Genomic DNA, 22,718 nt, shown 5'->3' with positions numbered 1-22,718 from the left:
ATCCTGGTATTCAACGATTAAAACATAACGATGATAAAAACCACAATTAAGTGTTAACCATGATCAAATTATGTCAAATGAAATGACTTGCTTTAAATACTTGCTTGAATACAATCAAGTACTTTAATCAATTATGTATATGTATGCTGGACACGGAGGGGGGGTGGGATTAAGCTCAAAAATGGGCGCGGGGATCACAATACAGTACATGATCTGCCCGTGCCCATTGCAAGGAGTTCAGGCAGCATGTAAAATGTGTGCTGCCTGCTACTTTACATGATGGCAGCGCACAGCCCAGCGCTGAACGTGCTGCTGACAGGCTGTGCGCTCAGCAGGGGGCTGAAGTTCGCGATGTTCGCGGGAGACTAGCTTTGCTTAACGCTAGCCTGCGCCTCTTAAAGATGAGCTGCCATCTGGTGATGAAAACTGTTAAAAGCACTTCAGCACAATCCCAAATGGCTCAACAGGCCAAGGAAAGGGCACCCAGGGCCTCGGATGCAACACTTGAGGTTCTCTACCACACAGGGGGCCAGGAGGCCCTTCAGAAAGAAGGATATGGGACCAGATCGCCGGAACGGCCACTGCCAGCATGTGTCGCCCCAGGACCTGGCTCCAGTGCCCAAAGAAATTTAATGACCTCAGATGAGTGGTCAAGGTCAGTGAATGCATCTTCAAAAGCCGTCTCCTACCAACTGCACCACTAGCCTCACACACTGCTCATTGCATGACCTGCCTCCCCATCATTCACCTACCAACAATCTCTACCAAACACGAGGCACACTTCACACTCCTAGCTTGATCTCACCCCCTTGGAGGAGATGGTGCTGGCCATTCTTGGCAGGGGCATGGTTCAGCCCATGGCCAGCGGCGGGGCTGAAAGAATACAAGATGCTGATACCCTCATACATTATCCTCCTTCTCGCATCCCACTTCCCCTTCATCCCACAATATGTTCTGTTTTACAAGCTGCACATGACGTAAGCATACACCTCTTGCTTTCTCCCCTCCCCTCACCACAATCCTACCCTTGTGCTTTCCTCATTTCAGACACCCAAGAAATCCAGCCTGCCCAGCCAATGGCTGAACAAGAAGAGGGAAGGAGAGTGAAGAAGAAGAAACACCGTCACTCAATTTCACATGCCCAGCCACCAGCTTCTCGAGGTCATCCTGCAAGGCCATCTGCAGTGTCCCCCACTGAAAGTCAGCAGCCTTCTAGCAGCCATGCTGCAGTCACTGGGGTAGCACTGCGTAGGAGCATGAGGATAGGCAAGACAGTCACTAAATTAACGCACAAGGGTGATTAGTTGATTTTGTGATGTAATATTGGATGGATTGATGTATAAAGTTGAATTGGAATGTTTCCTTTGTGGTGGTTTTTATTTCAGTATTGTGGCCAAGAGGACGCTGTGATGGTCAGTAACAGAGTGAAGGTAAGGTGTGGGACAAATGCTGAAAGGGAAATTGGGGTTGTGTTTACTGGTACCGCAGGATGATGATTCGATCCCAGATGTCCTGACCAGAAAGGGGCTGTCTGGGTTGCCTCCTTCCTCCTCCTCCTCTTTAGCTTCCTCCTCTTCAGCTTCCTCCTCTCCCTCCTCCTCCTCTTCTTCCTCCTCCTCCTCCCTCTGTGAGCAGCTTGTCCCCTTTGCTGCCTCTGTTCCATCTCCATGTAATGCTGCAGCCCAAGGGGGGACTGCAACTAGAGCCCCCAGGACTGGGAGCAAGTGGCGTTCTCAGAGGCCTTTCTTTAAGAGCCGAAATCTTGCAAATGTCCAGCAGCACTCTCTGCACACTGTAACAACTTTTTAAATGTCTTGCACCAAGCCACTACTCAACTAAACTGTACAGGAACCACCACAAAAGCAAAAATCAAAACTTACCTGAAAGTTGCATGTGTCATTTTAAGTAGCACTGGTGGGAGGAGTCTGTCATGCAGTTGAACACATGTTCAGCTGTGCGTGCTTTGGAGAGGGCGTACATTAGAGGGGCGACGTCCAAAATAGCATTTGTGTGTCAAATCAGTGTTGCACGTTGTTTGACGTCACGATCTGCTCATTACCATTTTTCTAGCGGGCGCAGGCAACCTGCCTAAAATGGCGGCCGCTGCGGGCTGTGCCGGAGGTGGGCAGAAGCGAGTTGGCCGCCATTTTTTGCCGAAACCAGCCATAACAGCCGGCGCTAAGGTGCCGAATTTCACAGCCAGAGTTTCCTGGGAATCAGCTCCAGATTGTTTCTTGATAAACCTGCATTATTAGTGATGTCAGGAACATTAACCATCATGTGTGAATGCCATCCTGCATCAAAGACACTGAGTACAGCCACAGTTGGTGCTGCACTGAGCATCACTGCTGGCACCAAAACAGTGCAATGTCAGAATAAAACCCACACATAAGTTTGAAACATTATATATAAATAAAGATTAGACTGTAGAAACTTTGCTTCCCTCATTTATTTATCATTTTCAACCAATACAAGAAACAACATTGCCTGTGAGTACAATACAGGGACAATAAGAACTGTATGACGAAGTAAGATAATAAACAATGGCATACCGAGGATTTACAAAGTAGGAACAGAACAGAAGTCAGAACTGGAAGTCACAGAACCAGATTGGGTTAGGGCAAACGTCATCAAGTTCAGCGTAATAGGCACCACTCAACTGAGTAAGGGCAGGATGGTCCTCAGAACTACAAAAAAGAAAGTATGTTTAGGACTGTGAAAGCCTAGATCAACAGCCTTGAAAACTGAAGCATCATAAAAAGAATTGACATCATGCACCGATCCTAGAAAAACTGCTAGAGTAAACCAGCTTTGGAAGGGTTTGAGAGATTAATGTTTCCGGGAGGGGTTAGACTTGCTTTAATTCTTCAGTGGGAGTACCTTCGCCACACGGACTGTAGCGGTTCAAGAATGCGGCTCACCGCCACCTTTTCAAGGGCAATTAGGGATGGGCAATAAATGCTGGCCTTGCCAGCGACGCCCACATCCCATAAACGAATAAAAGAAAGTTCAGATGTCATCACATATTAACTGAATACTGTGTCCTCTAGTCGTACTAGTCTGTCATAATACTCACCACTTAGAGAAAAAACCCAGAAAGTGTGTTCAAATTAACACCACTCTATTCTATTAAAAGGTATGTTTGGGGGGCGACAACTGGCGGTCAGTGAGTTAGCACAGTGCCCCTCCATTTGTTGGAATTCAAACCATCTCAGACTGATGGGTGAGAGTTCTATTTCTCTACTGGCTGTAATAAATGTGAGCAATTTAAACCCAGTTGCTAGTGGTCATGGTTCACACAGTACAACGTGTACTTCTAAGTTAGTACAAATTGGAATTAGATTTGCAACGCCACTCAGAAATGCCATAAAGATGGGTGATGCAGGAAGCGGAAAATAGGGATGCTTTTTGACACCGGAGCTGAGGCACATTATCAGAGAAGAGGAGACGGGGTTTTATTCTGCATCAAACTTTACAAGGTTGGCTGGATCAGTCAGTTACACGTTGCATTTGGAGCAAGAGGGTCTTGGGTTTGAATCCTAGGAGGATTCACTCAACTTTTCATCCTTCTGGAGGTGAATAAAATGAATAGCTTTATGAGGTGGCTTGTAAAAAAAAAACCACAGGAGTGTGCAGTAATTGTCACACTGTTATAGGTATCTCCTGCCTGGTCACCAATGGAAACAGGAGATCAGTGCTGCCCTGAGACCAACCTCTATGGGTATCGTTCCTTTCTTTCTCTCTCACTGTGCTGCATTTCATCTGGATGATCAATATGAAAAGGCATTCTTTTCTCCAACACCAACACCATTCACATTGATTAGCAAAAAAGGTACTGCGTTCACAGTCATAAGGAAAATGGCTATTGGCAAGTTGCAAATAATAGCCTGAAAAGCAGAGAGATTTTCATAGGATGACAGGCTAATTTTTGAGATGGTTATTGTATTTGAATTGCAAATAGCCTTCTTGGCCACTACTTGTACATTTTAACCCTGCCGTCTTAGATTGAAACAAAATACCTCCTAACTGGCATTCACCTATGCTTTTGTTCATTCATTTCATTTTTCATGCTGTAGTTAAAATGTTCTTTCTATGTGGCATTTGGAGAATGTGGAGCACACCTAACAGATGCAGTTCAGCGAAGTCTGACTAATTATTTAACGAAAATCAGTCACACAGTGATAAAGTTGGGCTAGTGCCAGTTGATAGCAAGGCCTCATGGGCTTACTGTGACTTCAGCAAAACAATGAGCTGTGGCTACGGGAGAGTAATTGAGTGCAAGGGATGCCTCACAGCACACAGACTGGTAGCAGCCAACACGAATGTGGCAAATTACAGTTTTATTTTCAGTGGGACTCTTCTGTTCATCGTTCTTTCGTTTCCAGCATTCTGTTTTTTACTCTTCCAGAACGTGCACATTAACCTTTTGCATCACGGACACATCGAGCAACTTCTCTTCGAATGGTATGCTTTCCCTCCAATATTTTCCTCTTCTCTCCCGATGGTAGTGACGTATGTTAGGGCTTGGTTCCATTCTGCCATCTGGTGCTTCTACCTATTTCATCAGCCTACGCGTGAGCCTGGCCAGTGATTGTTGACGGGCTATTCCACCATGTGGGGGTGCGGGGTGGCACCATGGCTGAGCCCACTCTGTCCTCAGCAAACATCCACACAGCACAACTTTTCAGCAGGGCTCACTGAATAACCACCAGCAAAAGGAATCCTGGCTGATTTAGTTCCCCCTCTACACAGTCTGGGTGTACTGAAGTCAGTTGTAGCATCTCCAGCAACCCCTCAACTAAGATCAACTAACTCAGCCCCGACCAGAGATTGAACCTGGTACATATGGTTTGATTCCACACCGGGCAGTAAAATTACTGACTGGCCTATGAGGGGAAGCCTACTATCTCACTAAGTAAAGAAAATCCTCTTGGAGAAAGGACGAGGGAGTGGGACTAACTGAAGTGCTCTTGCAGAGAGCCGGCACAGGCTCGACGGGCCGAATGGCCTCCTTCTGTGCTGTAACTATTCTATGATTCTATTCTGTGCCTCTCTAAGTTGTCTCCCTGCCATGTATAATTGTCCAGCTGAAACATCGCCTCCCAGCTAACATCTAGAAATGTGAGAGTGACCTGATTTCCTCCTGTTGACAGGTGCCTAGACTCCATTCAGTATTCCCCCAAAGTAACAACAACTTATATTTATATAGCCCCTTTAACATAGAAAAACGTCCCAAGGTATTTCACACAGGCTTGAAGACAATGGAAGGAGGGGTGAGCTGATCTTGATCAAAACTTAATCAAATAGCTGGGTTTTAAAGAGGATCTATAGAGGAGGGGGATGGAGAGACAGAGGGGTATAGGGAAGGAGTTCCAGAGAGTGGAATCTAGGCTGCTGAAGGCATGGCAGGCAATGATGGGGTAAAACAAAGGGTGGGATGCACGAGAGACCAGAGTCAGAGGAACGTAGAGTTGGAGAAGGAGGTTCTGAAATAGGGACGCCAAGGCCACAGAGTGATTTAAAGACAAGGACAACAATTTTAAATTTGATGCGTTAAGAACCGGGAGCCAAAGTAGGCAAAAGCACAGCCAAGTTTAGATATTAGACCTACTACTGCTCTGTGGCACACTATACCACTCAACAACTTTATTGGCCCAGAAATTCGGGTCGGGGGCTTCCCGCGGGTGCAAGCCCCCGACCTGCACTTACCTAGTGCGCCGGCCATTGAGCTGTGGGCCCGCGTGGGATTCCGATCCTGGGCCTCCTCCAACTGCCGGCGCGCAGTGCTTGCATATCCCAGGGGCGCAGTTAGTTCGATGTGTCCCCTGGGATCATGTGGGCCATGGAGAGCCAATGGTAGCAGGGAATGCTTCATTCATAAGTTTGACAGGAAGAGCTGTCAAACCTATAAATACTATAAGCCTCAAAACATCACTAAAACTTCAGATAATTTTTTTTTTTAAATCACATTTTTAAAATAACTATAAATTACATGAAATAACTATTTTAAACAATAATTTAAATTTTTGAAAAAATTAATTACATTTTCTAACGGGGCTAAAAATAAACTTACTTTTCTTTAAAGTAATTAAAAATAATAAACCAGTGGAAAAAATGTTTTCATTTTAATTAATTCACCACTTACCTTGTTAAAAGCAAGCCTTGCACCTGCTTTTTTAAAGTGTAACTGCTGGAGACTTACCCTCCCGGAGAAACCTGCAAAAAAAACTTAAGTTCGATGCGCACGCGCTGCCTCTCCGGCGCACGCATTCCACCTGTCAACCCCTTCTTTCAGGGGAACGGAAGTGCCGCGGTGCATGCACGAAACCGGCACTTTTGTTGGGCCTATGCGTGAGTACCCCATGCGTACTCACACGTTGGGACCCGAATTTCTGGGCCATTATGTTTTTCCCATTCAAGGGCACTGAATGAAGGAAATAAAGACAAAAGCAATTGTTATAAAATTATACATAATTGTAACTTTCCTCCAATCAGTTTGTCAGAAAAATGTAAGTTAACCCTTTGTTTGCTTTGCTACCAGTCTCTTGAATGTCTTTGATCCAGTTCCTCTCTCAGATAGAAAAAACCCCATTATTGTGGGGGAATCCATGTGAGTCTGGTAACAACCAGGACTAGTGAATTACATAAAGAAAAATGTACTGATACAGCTGGATGGCTCAGTTAGTAATTTCACTGCCTGGCATGGAGCTGAGTCGTGCAAACCAGGGACGTCTCCAGTCTCTGTTGTGTTGGCTGATCTTAGCCAGGGTACGGGACCGACGCTTGGCCTCTGGGCTAGGAGGGGGGAAATAATTAGCCAGGGTCCCTGCGTCTATCGCTGTCCAGTGAATCCTGCTGGAAAGTGCGCCTGTATGCGTGGGCATCGGGTGAGGACAGGAGCGAGTTCAGCTCTAATCCCCCTTCCTCAGTTGAATAGTCTACTCATTACCTAGGTTTCTCCATGAAGAATGATCACTTGCCTGAGGTATCAGAGCACTCTTGGCACCCGTGGAACTGTTACCCAGCATTGGTCGCTCTTTCACGATAGGAGGCAAGAAAATTTTAACGGAGAAAGAAGAGATTGATTGATCGATGTAAGATATAATTCCAACATTGCAGGTGAAATATAGTTCATCTGTTGACTGTTTTTAGCTTTCTTCCATGACTGCACTCAAATGCAGGCGAGACATACACATCAACACATAGATGCACATAAATGTACACTTGGTATATCCAGACAAGCACACACATGCACAGCAGGCCAGAGTCTGAACAATGAACCTTGCTTGCATGCCTCACTAAACGTTGTCATTCAAACATATCAGTGCAGTAACTGGGCCTTTTCACCAATCATAATCGGCCAGTAAAGGAAGCGGAAATAATTTAATGACTTAGAAAACCTAATAGATACTTCTTGCAAGATGAAATAAATTCTACAGGTCAAAGGGATTAATCTCCAATTCCTCTTTCAACATGAACAGAAAAGGCAGAGTGAAATTATCGTCAGGGAGCAGACAGCACCTACTTTGGTGGAAACCACGAAATGAACAAATTGCTGCTTTTCCATTAGCTTCTCTTACACTTTTTGTTTCAGAATGTTTCTTTTTATTCTTTCACAAGAAATGTTTTCTTGCCTGAAAAATCTATTGAATGCTTGGAGTTGGATTCTTTCTCTTCTGCTTTTATTTCTGGAACAACTGTCTTTTTCTTCTCCGATATAATGAAACCAATTTCATTTTCCCTTTTTCTTTAGTGCTGCTATCTGGGATCTGGAATTTCACGAACCCATCTCAGCTGTGAAAAAGCCATTGTGCTTGAAGGAAGCTGTCACTGTGAATGCTGGTTGGCATGCACAGTTATGAATACAAATGATTTTAGACATCCATATAACCATGGGGTGGATATGGAGGTGTGAAGCCTTCCACCAAGCCCCTCCAGAGCACTGAATGCTAGTCACAGCTTTCAAAATGAAAGGGACAAATGGAGTTCCTGTCCAATAAAAGGAGCAGTGTGCTTTATTTGACACACATATATATAACAAATGTGCATAAATATTTAATATTGTGTGTGTATATGTAGCGTAATGCAGTATATATATGTATATCGCAAATAAAGCATACTACTCCTTTACACTATATATAAAATGTAATAAATATATTAACAATTTTACATCTGCAAGCATTTTCTGTCAACATTTTACATTATAAATTCCTATGTCCATATTTATAATGGATGCTACCTATGCAAACTTGAAATGCTGTAATTACACCCTCCCCCTCAGTAGAAGTGCTGCAGAATAGTTTAAATACAGCATGGAGTCAGGCCAACCAAAAGGGGATATTGGGAATTTAGGTACATAATGTAATGGATGCAATATTTTTGGGCAGCGCATTCCAAAATTCCCAATGTATGGCTCATGCCAGGAGTTCATACCTGTTAAATGAACAGTTTAACGTTACATTAGTGGGTAGCACTCTCGCCTCTGAGTCAGAAGGTTGTGGGTTCCAGTTCCACTCCAGAGACCGGAGCCCAAAAATCTAGGCTGACTCTCCGGTGCCGTGCTGAGGGAGTGCCACACTGTCGGGGGTGCCGTCTTTCAGATGAGACATTAAACCGAGGCCCCGTCTGCTCTCTCAGGTGGATGTAAAAGATCCCATGGCCACTATTTCGAAGAACAGAGGAGTTATCCCTGGTGTCCTGGCCAATATTTATCATAGAATCATAGAATGGTTACAGCACAGAAGGAGGCCATTCGGCCCATCAAGCCTGTGTCGGCTCTCTGCAAGAGCACTTCAGCTAGTCCCACCTCCCCCGCCCTTACCCCGTAGCCCTGCAAATTTCTTTCCTTCAGGTACTTATCCAATTCCCTTTTGAAATCCCTCTGTCAACATGATTATCTGGTCATTATCACATTGCTGTTTGTGGGAGCTTGCTATGCACAAATTAGCTGCTGTGTTTCCTACATTACAACAGTGACTACATTTCAAAAAGTACTTCATTGGCTGTAAAGTGCTTTGGGACGTCCTGAGGTTGTGAAAGGTGCTATAGAAATGCAAGTCTTTCTTTTTTTTGCTTTTTACAACTAAATGAAAAGGGTTTGTGAGACAGCTGAAGTTAGTGACTCTTTAATCAACTTGTACATATGCTGGGGACAGAAGATTTTACAGGCTCAGCTTAATGGCAATGGTTTTCCAGTTGAATGGCATCCAATGGGTCGGTTCATCCATCTGAATATGTTCTATCTGAAACCAGCGGAAAGTGTTTGGTACCTAAACATTTCAAACTTCATCTTTGTCAAACTTAATCTGGAGGTGGCATAAAAATGGAAAATAAAATAGAGCCAAACCTACGCATAGAGTTCTGAAATAAGATCATTGTTACCAGGTTTTAAATGATTACAGACTTAGACAGAATCTGACCATTTCCGTCATAACATAAGACTGTTACGAGCAATTTCCTTCTATGTCCTAAAATTGCTCATGCAGTTTTCTAATTAGTGCTGATAATTTGAATGTATAGTTTATAGTTGAAAATTAAACCTAAATGATTGTATTCACATTAGGACCAGAAATGCTGTTTTTATAATGCACCAGTTATCAAATTTGCATCAAGTGTAGATTGTTCGCTAGCATGCGGGTGTGTTCTTTTTATTTTGCATTTTAGTCTCTTCACCTATATTCCCCAAGGCACATAGGGCTGGATTTTACTCACCGAGACGCGTTGGGGGCGGGACTGCTGCCTTCTGGGTTCTAGTCCCGCCCCCAGCGACATCCGACGCAGAGACGCTATTTTCCCCTGATTGGCCTTGTTAAGCCCGCCCTTTGGGCTTGCTGGCCAATTAAAGGAAACCCGGTGTCAGATGATGTCAGTTGATGATGCTTCATCTGCCGGTTTTCTTAAAGGCACATGAACCATAAATTTTTGACAAATGGTTTGACAGTGTTTGACAGCATTGAGGTGCTGTCAAACACTGACAATCACTGTACAAAGGTGAGCCCTTGTACTCAGGCTCTCCAATGACTCTCTCCTTAGGATGAAACAGATGGCTGCTGGAGGTGAGTGTACAGAAGCGATCTGTCACTTCTCCCAATGAGGTGAGGCCACACAAACACTTCAAAGCATGTCACCTACAGAAAAATCTAAACACATTAAAAATGACTTTCCCAACATTTCCTTACCTCTGATACTCACCAGTGTCCCATTGCATCCTTCACACCACTTCTGCAGCTGTCATCTACACACAAACATTACAACAGACCCACAGCATGCCACATTTACCCTGACGGGGTTCCCCGATGTCGGGAAGCCCACAGCAGAATTCTAAAAATTGGAAAAAGCCTCTTAAATACCTGTTAACTACCTGTTAACAGGCAGTTAAGTGACTATAATCCTCTTCCTGCCGTTAGGAGTTGGGTCCCTGCGCAAATCGGGGACCTGACTCCTGGGAAGATTGGTTGGAGGCAGGTTGGGAGTGGATTCGGGACCCGCTCCCATTCTTTTTGACTTTCCCAGCAGTCCCACCTCTAAACCCATCTCCTCAGGGCTGGTAAAATCCAGCTCATTGAATCTTTCAATGGCTACCAGTGCTATGGCAGTTCCATTGCAACAGTTTCACCTCCTGATTTAATCCGTTCCATCTTTTGTAGTACCCTGCGTCTGTCCTTAAGGAAGTCACTATGTGGGGAATTGGCAGTACACACACTCTGCTACTCTGTGACACAACACTGTGGAGCTTCAGAATTCCAAAATACCAGGTATGAATATATGTCATGCTAAATATAAATATAATTATTGGGAACTGGGTGATGCAACAACAACAACAACTTACATTTATATAGCGCATTTAATGTAGCAAGAGCGATATCCAGAAAAACATTTTTGACACTGAGCCACAGAAGGAGAGGTCAGGACACATGACCAAAAGCTTGGTCAAAGAGGTAGGTTTTAAGGAGCACCTTAAAGGAGAAGAAAGAGGTAGAGACGTGAAGAGGTTTAGGGAGGTATTTCCAGAGCTTGGGGCCAAGGTAACTGAAAGCACAGCTGCCAATGGTGGAGCGATTAAAGTCGGAGATGCGCAGGAGGCCAGAATTGGAGGAGCGCAGAGATCTTGAAGGCTTGTAGGGCTGGAGGAGGTTACAGAGATAGGGAGGGGGCGAGGCCATGGAGGCATTTGAAAACAAGGATGAAGATTTTAAAACTGAGGCATTGTCGGACCGGGAGCCAGTGAAGGTCAGCAAGCACAGGGGTGATGGATGAACGAGACTTGGAGTGAGTTAAAATATGGGCAGGACTAAGTTAAACACTGACCTTTTAGCACTGGGACCAGGGTTCAAATCCACAATAGGCTGTTGGATTAGAAATCGCTTCTGTCTATTGGCTTTAGGGTTCTCTGTAAAATTAGTTTGGACAGTTTCAATCTAGTTCCTTTCATACAACATGTCCCTAATGGGAAATATCTGTCAGAAAGACTACAGGATGACTGGGGTGGGAAATGGAAAAATGTCACACTGGTACACTTGAGGTGTCCTGCGGAGGCTGAAGTACATTATGGGACAAGTGGAGGGAGTTTTACCTTACTGTGCCTTTAACCATGCAAAAAGTGACCTGCTGGATTCATTCCCCACTACTAACATCCCTCAGCATGATGAGCAGAAAATTAATTAAAAAACAGAATTATTCAGAATAATTCAAGATAAATGTAAACTGGACCTAACTAATTTAGCTGTAGTGTATCAGGTCACTTCTCATTCTCTCTGTTGTTCAGAACTCTGGCTCTCACTACATTTACGTACAGAATCTCATTAGCTGCATTTCAATTATTTGTGGTTTCATTGTTCAGTGTGCCAGCCATATTTTGCACCTAAGCCACTTTTCAGAAAAGATACTTATTGTATATAAGGATGGAGAGTTCATTCACATTCTGTGACAAAATAGGCTGAAGTACAAATATTTTACTTTTTTTAATCAGAACTCTTTGGAAATTGTGATCCACAGACTTTAATTTTAACTGATCTGTTAAGTTATCTCTGCTGTGAAACACACACATTGTCAGAGGCACACAGTAATGGTCAGGTGTCTCACACACACACAGACACAAACAGGTATTGTCAATTCCTTACAGATATTGTCAGGTACAGCCTGACACACTCACAGAATCATAGCTTTCAAACTCCTCCATCACCATCCCTGGATAGGTTCTGTCCCACCACCAGGGATGGCAGCACTGATGTTCCGTTTAGGTTCCGCCAAGACCACTCGGCTCCCGACCTCATTACAGCCTTGGTCCAAACATGGATAAAGGAGCTGAATTCCAGAGGTGAGGTGAGAGTGACTGCCCTTGACATCAAGGCAGCATTTGACCGAGTGTGGCATCAAGGAGCCCTAGTAAAACTGAAGTCAACGGTAATCAGGGGGGAAAACTCTCCACTGGCTTGAGTCATACCTAGCACAAAGGGTGGTGGTTGAAGGTCAATCATCACAACCTCAGGAGTTCCTCAGGGCAGTGTCCTAGGCCCAACCATCTTCAGCTGCTTCATCAATGACATTCCCTTCAACATAAGGTCAGAAATGGGCATGTTCACTGACGACTGCACAGTGTTCAGTGCCATTCACAACTCCTCAGATAATGAAGCAGTCCATGCCCACATGCAACAAGGCCTGGACGATGTTCAGGCTTGGGCTGATAAGTGGCAGGTAACATTCGCCAACAACTGAGAGTCTAACCACCACCCCATGACATTCAATGGCATTACCATCGCCAAATCCCTCACCATCAACATCCTGGGGGTCACCATTGACCAGAAACTTAACTGGACCAGCCACATAAATACTGTGGCAACTAGAGCAGATCAGAGGCTGGGTATTCTGTGGTGAGTGTCTCACCTTCTGACTCCCCAAAGCCTTTCCACCATCTACAAGGCACAAGTCAGGAGTGTGATGGAATACTCTCCACTTGCCTGGATGAGTGCAGCTCCAACAACACTCAAGAAGCTCGACACCATCCAGGACAAAGATACCCGCTTGATTGGCACCCCATCCACCACCTTAAACATTTACTCCATCCACCACCAGCGTACCGTGGCTGCAGAGTGTACCATCTACAAGATGCACTGCAACAACTCACCAAAGATTCTTCGGCAGCACCTCCCAAACCCGTGACCTCTTCCACCTAGAAGGACAAGGGCAGCAGGCGCATGGAAACACCACCACCTCCAAGTTCCCCTCCAAGTCACACACCATCCTGATCTGGAAATATATCGCCGTTCCTTCATCATCACTGGGTCAAAATCCTGGAACTCCCTCCCTAACAGCACTGTGGGAATACCTTCACCATATGGACTGCAGCGGTTCAAGAAGGCGGCTCACCACCACCTTCTCAAGGGCAATTAGGGATGGGCAATAAATGCTGGCCTTGCCAGCGAAGCCCACATCCCATGAACGAATAGAAAAAAAAACATGTAATGGCCGATTTTCTTCCCTATTTGTTGGCGGGAACGAGACTATAGTGCAGGGAAAGGGACAGTGCACTCACTTACCATGGACCATGTACAGCAGGCACCTCAAAGCACTGGAGAGGTACCACCAACGCTGCCTCCGCAAGATCCTGCAAATCCATTGGCAGGACAGGTGCACCAACATCAGTGTTCTTGCTCAAGCCAACATCCCCAGCATCGAAGCTTTGACCACGCTCGATCAGCTTCGATGGATGGGTCACATCGTCTGCATGCCCGATACGAGACTCCCAAAACAAGTGCTTTACTCGGAGCTCCGGCACGGCAAGAGAGCCCCAGGTGGGCAGAGGAAATGCTTCAAGGTCACCCTCAAAGCCGCCTTGAATAAGTGCAACATCCCCACCGACACCTGGGAATCCCTGGCCCAAGACCGCACAAAGTGGAGGAGAAGCATCCGGGAAGGCGCCGAACACCTCGAGTCTCTTCGCCGGGAGCAAGTGGAAGCCAAGCGCAAGCAGCGCACGTCAACCCAAGCACCCCACCCACCCGCCCCTTCAACCACCGCCTGCCCCACCTGTGACAGAGACTGTAGGTCCCGCATTGGACTCATCAGTCGCCTGAGAACTCATTTTTAATGTGGAAGCAAGTCATCCTCAGTTCCGAGGGACTGCCGAAGAAGACACTCACTTACCGCCCCCTTTCCACTACCGATCTATCTGCCCACAATTTTCAGACACCAATGAGCAGAGCATGCTGCCAATTGGTACTTGGCATAAAGTTACCCAACCAGCGGTCCTTAAAAGGACTGCTGCAGGCTGCTTATAAGAGGGTAAGTAAAAGTTTTAAAAATAATTTTTGTGGATTAATGTTTCCCTGGCCAACATAAGAATCTTTCCAACAACTGCCAGTGTATCCATGCACCCCCCACCTCCCAATTGCCTCCTGCCCCTTTAAGGTTCCACTTGGGTCTCAGATCCATGGGGGAGCGGTCGGATTTCCCGTCCCAACCCCCTTCGATCGGCGCGATGCCTGTCAGCACTGGTTCAACACTGGCAGCTCGCCAAGATTATTCAAATGAGGTCTGACCATGAAAATGGTTCGGTCATCACACTGATTCCACTGGGCATGTGGTGGGCTCATAACTGCCCACCTCCCACCCGACCTCCAGCGTCGCTGGGTCAAAATCCTGGAACTCCCTCCCTAACAGCATTGTGGGAGCACCTGCACCACACAGACTGCAGCGGTTCAAGAAGGCAGCTCACCACCACCTTCTCAAGGGCATCTAGGGATGGGCAATAAATGCTGGCCTTGCCAGCGATGCCCACATCCCATGAACGAATAATAAAAGAAATTGAACACATGCCAATTCACCCCATAGGAACTGTCAACCATATAAAGTTATTATGATGTATACACAGGCATTACCAGACATATATATGCATTGTCAGTTCCATACAGGCATTGTGAAGCATAAATCCATCGTAAAACACACAAGATTTTCCACTTTGGCAGCCCACTGTGGAAATGTGTCTACTGTGAGTTCATATTAGAAAATTCCCCCACTCCAGCCTTTGATGTCCATCCATTAACATTAATGGGCAGTAAATCATGGGCTGCGGGTGTACAATTTCCCAGTATGTGCTCCTGCTAGGCACGATTCTGTGCCGGGGAGTAATGCAGATAATTGACCCTATATATTATCAGGTGCATATGTATATTGTCCAATAACAGCACATTTAAATGAGCCAGTTTAATAAAAACAAAGAAAAGCACTCACTGATAATAAAGTAAAAATTACATTTTCTGTATCTCAGTTGTTCAGATCACATTTCTTGATTTATTAGTTATGTACTTAATAGGATTTAGTCTTCATGTTATGTTGAAAGGTATGTTAATATTAAAAATATGGCAACACAAATTCTGGCCACACAATAAAACAAATTGATGATTCTGGACCAAAGCAACAAAGAAATCCTTGAAGCTTTATTTTACAAATACGCTGGGGAAACTAGGGTGGTCTGTTTGACTGAAATATGAGAACAGGCACCAGGTGGATAGAAGCTGATCTTTATATGATACAGTGTAATTGAGTAGTGATGCTTGGCTCATAACCAGACAACTGATTATTGAGACCTTCACAAATGAAATTAGCATCTTGGCACCATTAGCACCTAAATCCATGTCTTTGGAACTACCTGAAAGCACTCTTATTCCTTTTATGTTTGAATTGTGCTTGAAAATGTACAGACCACAATGGACCCAATTTTCATCATTGTGGTAATACAGTGAAAAGTCAATGTATGGTAGTTGGAGAATTAGACCAGCATCTGTGCAAATAATTGAATTTCTGTTGTAATGGAGCAAGTTATTATCTTGCGCTGAGGTGCTTCTGTGCTGGCCAGAATTGGAGGTGGCGTCAATCCCTACCTAGTGCTCCTGTCTATACCTGCCTCATATTCAGATTGTCATGATGGAGCGATGTCTTTGAATGCTGGGAGAAGGTTGTAGTGTAGCTGGCGACGCATCTGCTGAAACAGAAACTTTTCCAAAGTGGTGTTTTGGAGAGGCTGTAAAATTTTTTAATTAAAGATTGAAATATTTTGGGGATAGATAGTATTATTGTATCAATATTGTATCTATCCCCAAAACATTTTAAACATCCCGTATGCCTCAGAGACATGGACAATGTACAGTAGGCACCTCAAAGCACTGGAGAGGTACCACCAATGCTGCCTTCGCAAGATCCTGCAAATCCATTGGCAGGATAGGCGCACCAACGTCAGTGTTCTCGCTCAGACCAACATCCCCAGCATCGAAGCTTTGACCACGCTCAATCAGCTCCGATGGACAGGTCACATCGTCCGCATGCCCGATACGAGACTCCCAAAACAAACGCTCTACTTGGAGCTCCGACGTGGCAAGAGAGCCCCAGGTGGCCAGAGGAAATGCTTCAAGGACACCCTCATAGCCTCCTTGAAAAAGTGCAACATCCCCACCGACACCTGGGAATCTCCGGCCCAAGACGGCACAAAGTGGAGGAGAAGCATCCGGGAAGGCGACGAACACCTTGAGTCTCTTCGCCAAGAGCAAGTGGAAGCCAAGTGCAGGCAGCGCAAGGAGCGCACATCAACCCAAGCACCCCACCCACCCGCCCCTTCAACCACCGTCTGCCCCACCTGTGACAGAGTCTGTAGGTCCCGCATTGGACTCATCAGTCACCTAAGAACTCATTTTTAATGTGGAAGCAAGTCATCCTCGGTTCCGAGGGACTGTCTAAGAAGACGTAAGAAGAAGAAGAAACAATAACACAATTGCATCCCCAATTGTGTCACTCATCACACATTCTGTTAAATGTTCCTTCATAATTGATTAGCTGGACACTTTAGCTACATAAGAAGACCTCACCCTAAAGTTTGGGGAAGGGGTGAGATGACACAGAACTTTAAGATAATAATCACTGCGATCCAAACTGAATGTGATCTCACTGAGATTGCAAAGCAAAAGTACCAGGCTTAAAGACACTCCTGCTTGGTTGCACGGGACCAGAAACCAACTAATAAAGATGAAACAAAAAAGCATTTAAGGCCACGAAGGAAAATGGCACATCAAAAGGAATGCTGGAGTGTAAAAAGGGCATGAAGGTGGCAAAAAAATTCAAATTGTACATGGTAAGCGAAGTGGATGTGGTGTACTTGGATTTCAGTGAAACCTTTGATACAGTTCCTGTGGAAAGACTGGTACTGCAAATAAAGAAAGTGGGAATCAGTGGAAATATTTTACAATGGATATATAATAGGTTGGTCAATAGAAGCCAGAGAGTGATGGTACTGGGACTGCCATCAGCCTGGGAGAATGTTCCCACTGGGGTCCCACAGGGGTCTGTTTTGCAACCTCTTTTGTTTAATATCTTCATAAATACTTTGGAGCTAGGAGTCACAAGCATAATGGCTAAATTTGCAGATGATTCAAAACTAATGAAGATGGTAGACTCCAAAGCTGAATAGGATAGCTACAGGAGGATTTGAATATACCTGCGAATTGGGCCGACAGGTGGCAGATGATGTTCAATGTAAAGAAATGCAAGGTGCTTCATATGGTTACAAAAAAATCAGGAAGGGACTATTACTCAAATGGAAAGAAAATGATGTGCATGGAAAATGAAAGAGATCTGGGAGTCCTGATTGACAGCTATCACAACAATGCTCAGTGACTAAAGCAAAACCAATGTTGGGATGTATTAAAAGGCCAACATTGAGCAAAGATAGTGAGGTAATCCTGCCACTTTATAACTCATTGATGCGACCACGCTTAGAATGCCATGTACAGTTCTGATTGCCACAGTATAGAAAGGATATTGCAGCTATTGAAAGGATACAGAAGAGAGCAACCAGAATGTTTGAGGGGAGGGAGGGATTGGATTATGAGGAGCAATTATGTAAATTGGACATGTTATCACTGGAAAAGAGAAGGTTGAGAGGAGATTTGATTGCTGGATTCTAAAGGGATTAGATGATGCCGACCATGACAAGCTATTTCACCTTGTCCAATACAGTAGAGAGAAAGGAGCGAGCCTGTGCTTGAAGGGAGTTAAATTCAAAACTAATCTGTGGAAAAATGAGCAAATGGTAAATCTATGGAATAGGCTCTCTAGAGAGACGGTGGAAGAAGATAGTATTGATTCATTCAAATGCAGATTCGATAGATTTCTTTCAGAAAATAATATTTTGGGATACAGTATATGAATAATTTGAGGCATAATATATGGTAAGTGTAGCATGCTTGGGAGGAACAGGTGACTTTGGAGCTTTGGTTCTAAAAGCTTTCCACCACTGGGGGTTTCCTTGCCTCATGTCTGATCTATTGTAAACTAATTGATAGAGATTGATAGCCATGATAAGTCAACAATTCTATTATTGTTGTATCACGCGACTATCAGGATGGTAGAAGACGAACTAGATGGATAGTGGTCTTTTTTCATCTAGCAATGCCTATATTCCTATGGCAGTTGAAAATATGAACAGTTTTAAACCTCTGTACCTTTATATCACATCTCCTTTAAGGTGAAAGCTCTCTCCAAGCAACTTAGTTTCTTCCTTTGTCTCGAGCTCTTTCCCCCCCCTCAGTGACTTTTAATTCAGTATAAAGCCCAATTCCATCCAAGACTTGAATACTGTTCCCATATCTGGGGAGGCTCATTTAATTTCTGGACAGGATATATGAAAAGGCTTTTCATCTGATAGACACCTCTAGCTTTCAAGCTCTCTGTTCACTCCAAACTTTCTTATTGTTTCCAATTTTATTAATACTGTTCTGGTGAGTGCTCCTCTGAACTTTCCTATCTTATTATTCTGAACTAATATGCTGTTCTACATACTCTTCCTTCTCCCTACAACATCGAAATTAAGGCTCATTGCTTAGTCTCCTACTCTAACTCATTCTTTCCCAGGATTAAAAAAATTCTGGAACTCTTTGCCATTGTCTAATCATTACTCCCTGAGTTACCTTGTCTTCTCTCCTGTTCATTTCAACCTTGACGGTGTCCTGTACTATAGAGCTTGGCTCTTCACCTTGGTTTCTGAAAGAATAAATAATAAGTAAATGGGTATTGACATCCTTAGAACCATACAATTAACACAACGGTGCCTTTACTTATGGTGTGTTGGTGTAGAATGAGACATTTGCAAATTAATGTCTTGCACTAAGCACTGAAAGATTGATCATTTCTGTGCTGTCACATCCTTTGTGAGCTGTGTCAATCAATATGTGTCCATTATGTGATTAAGGGAGATTAAGGGGATGACATTTTGTTTCCAAACAAGCTCTGTTCTTTGTTTCTTATCTGCAACATAATTAGTACAAATAAAGGAAGAAACAACACCATCAGCATTCCATTAAGGAGCGGAATAGCCGTAGGAAACTACAAATACAACTGTTAAAACACATTTAAGCGGACGTGTTGAACCATATAATTGAAGACTTAGCTCTGGGTCCAAGTACATTATGTTGCTTGAAGCGCTCTTATTGCTTTATTACATCCTTAAATTTCATTTATACAAAGAATTGTTTCAGATGGAATCTCAGTTTGACTGAAGCAGAGATAGTAGATTCACACAGTGGCCCTACTTATAGATATTATGATGATCATTTCTTATTCAAGTTGATGAATGGGAATACAATCGATGGTTGCCAATTCCAGGCAAGCAGACATTTTTTGTTAACAAATCGTAATCTCTAGTTTAGCTATTTATTTCCAATAATTTGTCAGCAAATCTTTTATTTCTTTGAGAGCTCTGACATAAAATTGGTATTTTAATAACATCCTGTCAAGTATTCATGCCCTCCCTCTGCATGGTGCATCATATTAAAACATCAACACACTGCACCAATGCCTCTGAAGAGCTACATTTAATGTAACAGTACACTGCTTCCCTTGGCAGTTTTACATTAATATGAAACTATTACTGAAATATGGCATAAATTGGCAATCTCATTCAGACACAATAAGGATGGCTGTTTAAAGGGGTGAGCTTCCATATCTATAATATAATAGCAAAATACTGCGGATGCTGGAAATCTGAAATAACAACAGAAAATGCTGGAAATATTCAGCAGGCCAGGCAGCATCCGTGGAGAGAGAAACAGAGTTAACGTTTCAGGTCTGGGACCCTTCATCAGGAATCCAAAGTTCTGATGAAGGGTCCCAGACCTGAAACGTTAACTCTGTTTCTCTCTCCACGGATGCTGCCTGGCCTGCTGAGTATTTCCAGCTTCCATATCTATGCTGATGGCACCCAGTTATACCTCTCTGCTCCCTGTCAAGGCTCTACTTCTACCACTGTGCTTTCTTATTCACTTCTCTGATATCAAGTCAGACTTTCCCCAATGTAACAGCGGCAAAATTGAAGCAATCCTCTTTAATTCCTATTACATACATCGCGTGCTATTCCCTGATTTCATTTTCCTTCCTAGCTGCTCACTCAGGCTTTTTGTTTGTCCCAAGTTCAGCTTCAATGCGGATGATGTAGCATAGGTGGGAATAGATGATCTTGGCAGCCTCAGTGAGGGTAATTTTGAATTCAGTGCATTGAGGTGGGGTAGTAATGGAGGTTGGCAAAGACAAGGGTAATAGGATATCTCCATATCACCAAGACAGCCTATTTCCACCTCCACCATGTCTGCCCGTACCTCACCCCCACTATCATTGAAACCCTCATCAATGCCTTTATCATGTCCAGGTTTCACCTTTCCAATGGTCTCCTCCCATGTTCCAGCCTACATGAACTCCAACTGTGCAAAACTCCATCAGCTGCATTCTGCTCTTCACTGTCCCACCATCACTCCTATCATTGCCAACTTCCATTGGTTCCCTGTCTCCCAATGCATTGAATTCAAAATCCTTGTCCTTGTTTACAGATTGTTCCTCTCCTATCTCTGCAATGTTCTCCAGTGAGAAGTTGCAGTGCACAACTCTGCTTTTCCAACTCTGGTCTCCTCTCTGCTTTGTCCTTCCCTCCACTCCACCTTAATGGCAAAGCCTTCAGTGTTTTTGACCTCTCACTCTAGAATTTGCTCCCTAAACCCCACTGCCTTGTCACCTCTCTCTGCACCTTCTAACATCTCCTTAAAACCTACCTCTTTCATCACGCCTTTGATCATCTCCTCTAATAACTTAGTATCTGTCTTTGCCGCTGTGAAATGCCTTGGCATGTTTACTACACTAAAGGTGCTATCTAATTGGGGTAAGAGCAATGTCTCAACTTACCATGGTGGGGTTTGAACTCATGGTCTCTGAGTTAATAGGCCAGCACCATAAAAGTAGCCACCACCTTATTTTCCTTTGATAGAAGTTCACAGTACAGGGAGAGGCCATCTGACCTATTGTATGTGTACACCGCAGGAGGAGAAATCATTCTGAAAATGCAGAAGGCGTGTGAGCTGCATAATTTGCAGCACGCCTCAGATAGCAGGTGTGCTGCAGCAGTCAGCTACCAGGGCACAAAGATGGTGCAAGTGCATGATTCAGACTCACCAGGGAGGGTGTGACTCCAGTGTGCCACCTACTGTACAAAGACCTGTAAGGATACTCAGTCATCTGCAAAACACCAGTAGCGTCATTGAAAGTCTGTCTCCACTACCTTCAACTTAAAGGCTCCAGGGCACTACCAGGAACTTACGGGGTCCATCCAGGTGTCAGCTACTTTGCTTTCCCTTTGGGTTAACTGATTTGTTCCTTTCTGCGCAATAAAAGAAACACAGGCTGCAAAGAAAACAAAAATTAGTTAATTTATGCAATTGCACAGTGGCGGTGTACATGTGCAATGTGTTCTGTTGGTGCATTTGCCTCTTGTGTGATGTGAACTTCTCTGTGCTGTGGTTGGGCATGTGTCTCCCAGTTGGAGGAGGACCACTGGCAGGTGGCTGCACAGATAGAGAAGCAACACTCTTTATATCTGTGGCTAACTGTGGTGCACCTGTACCAGTGCCAGGGGTCTCCTTTGCTCAGGTTACTGTTGGCTAATTCCTTTCAGATGCATTGCCTACTGCCATTTGTGCAGGACTATGTGATGGCCAGAATTGAGGCTGCCATGAGTGCCAATGGGATGCTCCTGTGCTATTGCACATATGCTCTGTTGCAGGGCATCTCCACACTACCCAGGCCATCTTCCACTGTTTGTGCAAAGAGGCAACTGACTGCTCCATACAGTCATGCTGCTTTGCCAGTCTCCATTTGAAAGCACCACCACTAAGTTTTGTCTCTCTATATAATTCAACAAAGGGGCACTTCCACGCTGGACCTCAGCACTGCACCAACTGGCCATCCATCAACAACCACCACTCTTACCTTCTCGTCACGAGTACTGTAATTGCTCTTGACCTTCACTATCTACTTCTTCCGGTTGTGTGTATCTGTGCTGGTGACTGCTCCAAGTTGGGATGGCAATGGTTGGTATCCTGGTGAGTGGTTAGGAATATCTGAATTCATGAATAGATCTGCGCTATCCTCCAAGCTCCGCAGACCTCAGACCAACCAAGCTCTCCTTCCTGAATAGATGGACTGTAGCTTGTTCATGCAGTGGCTGTGGTTTATGTTTGGGATTCTACTACATGTTCCACCTTGGACCTTCCCGTTACATAAGAGTTATGCCTTTAAACACAACAACACTGGCGATCTAGACATGGTGATTTTGGCCCAAGGAACCTGCTTCCTGCAGTACATTCTCTCTCCCATCATAACCAGGCTATTCCACTTCTAATATTTTACTTGCT

The 22,718-nt window shown here is 44.4% G+C and overlaps 1 long non-coding RNA gene across 1 annotated transcript; it reads right to left on the bottom strand.

Moving 5' to 3' along the window:
* Positions 1 to 2,453: 2,453 nt before the first annotated feature.
* LOC147101173 (uncharacterized) lies at positions 2,454 to 21,715 on the bottom strand. Its single transcript, XR_015073499.1, has 3 exons — positions 21,626 to 21,715; positions 18,954 to 19,026; positions 2,454 to 2,687 (listed from the first exon to the last, which is right to left on the bottom strand). It is a non-coding gene; the product is annotated as an uncharacterized LOC147101173 (long non-coding RNA).
* Positions 21,716 to 22,718: the final 1,003 nt, after the last annotated feature.

Source organism: Somniosus microcephalus, chromosome 24 (assembly GCF_052327205.1).
Source record: "Somniosus microcephalus isolate GS21.2 chromosome 24, FLI_Smic_1.0, whole genome shotgun sequence".
In the NCBI taxonomy this organism is placed as follows: Eukaryota; Metazoa; Chordata; class Chondrichthyes; order Squaliformes; family Somniosidae; genus Somniosus; species Somniosus microcephalus.
The sequence above is the reverse complement of the archived record's forward strand: the minus strand, read 5'-3'. Positions and strand labels throughout refer to the sequence as shown.